This window comes from Pan troglodytes, chromosome 4 (genome assembly GCF_028858775.2).
Source record: "Pan troglodytes isolate AG18354 chromosome 4, NHGRI_mPanTro3-v2.0_pri, whole genome shotgun sequence".
NCBI lineage: Eukaryota > Metazoa > Chordata > Mammalia > Primates > Hominidae > Pan > Pan troglodytes.
In genome coordinates this window covers 32,305,341-32,306,667 of record NC_072402.2, presented here as the reverse complement: position 1 = coordinate 32,306,667, position 1,327 = coordinate 32,305,341, and the positions used below count along the sequence as shown (strand labels likewise).

The following is a 1,327-nucleotide window of genomic DNA, read 5'->3' as shown; positions in this document are numbered from 1 at the left end:
TAAATTCCTATAGATTGAGTCTGATCTCCTACTTCTTGAATAAGTTTCAGTAATTTTTCTCTTACCAGGAATTTATACACTTAAATTATCTAAGTTGTTGCCATATTAGTCAGTATTCTTTCATAATTCCTTTTATTTCTGTAAGGCTAATAATTATATTCTCTCATACTGAATTTAGTCATTTGAATCTTCTTTCTTTTTACACTAGTCATTCTAGCTAAAAGTTTATCAATTTTGTTGATCTTTTCAAATAATTAACTTTTGATTATCTGGATTTTCTTTAATGTTTTCTATCCTTTATTTCATTTATTTTTATCCTCTATTATTTTCTCTATTTTGTTTAGTTTGAGTTTACGGTTCTTTTTGTAATTTTTTTTTTTTTTTTTGAGGAATTAATAGTCTTTATTGGGCTCAGGAGTCCCTGGGTCTTGAGGACCTCTGTGTATTTGTCAATTTTCTTCTCCACGTTCTTCTCGGCCTGTTTCTGTAGCCTCATGAGCTGTTTCTTCTTCCGGTAGTGGATCTCGGCTTTCTCTTTCCTCTTCTCCTCCAGGGTGGCTGTCACTGCCTGGTACTTCCAGCCAACCTCGTGAGGCGCCCCAGATAGGCAAACTTTCTTGTAGGCTTCAGACGCACGACCTTGAGGGTAGCAGGAACCACCATCTGCTTTTTCTTGTCCTAGGGCGGTGGGATGCCGTCAAACACCTTGAGGCGGTCCAGAGCAGCCTGGCCTCACTTGGTCTTGTGGGGCAGCATGCCTTGCACAGTACGCCAGAAGATGCGGCTGGGGACCCGGAAGTGGTAGGGGCGTCGAGAAGGGTTGGCGTTCATCCGCTTGTGGAGGAAAGCCAGGTACTTCAACTTGTTTCTGCAGAAACTGCCAGAAATGTTGATGCCTTCGCAGCTTACGACCACCGCCTTCCGGCCCAGCAGTACCTGTTTAGCCACGATGGCCGCCAGGCGGCCCAGGAGATGGCCTCAACCATCAAGCACCAGGACCTGCACCTCCGCCATCTTCGGCAGCCGCTTGGGAAAGTCTTTTTGTAATTTCTTAAGGTGAAAGCTTGGTTATTTATTTATTTGTTTGTTTGTTTGTTTATTTTTGAGACGGAGTCTCGCTGTCACCCAAGCTGGAGTGCAGTGGCGCGATCTCGGCTCACTGCAGACTCCGCCCCCTGGGTTCACGCTGTGCAGCTTCCCGAGTAGCTGGGACTACAGGCGCCCGCCACCTCGCCCGGCTAATTTTTTGTATTTTTCAGTAGAGACGGGGTTTCACCGTTTTAGCCGGAATGGTCTCGATCTCCTGACCTCCTGATCCACCCGTCTC

At 45.4% G+C, this 1,327-nt stretch overlaps 1 pseudogene; it reads right to left on the bottom strand.

Moving 5' to 3' along the window:
• Positions 1 to 340: 340 nt before the first annotated feature.
• On the bottom strand, positions 341 to 1,019 carry LOC740504 (large ribosomal subunit protein uL13-like; annotated as a pseudogene).
• Positions 1,020 to 1,327: the final 308 nt, after the last annotated feature.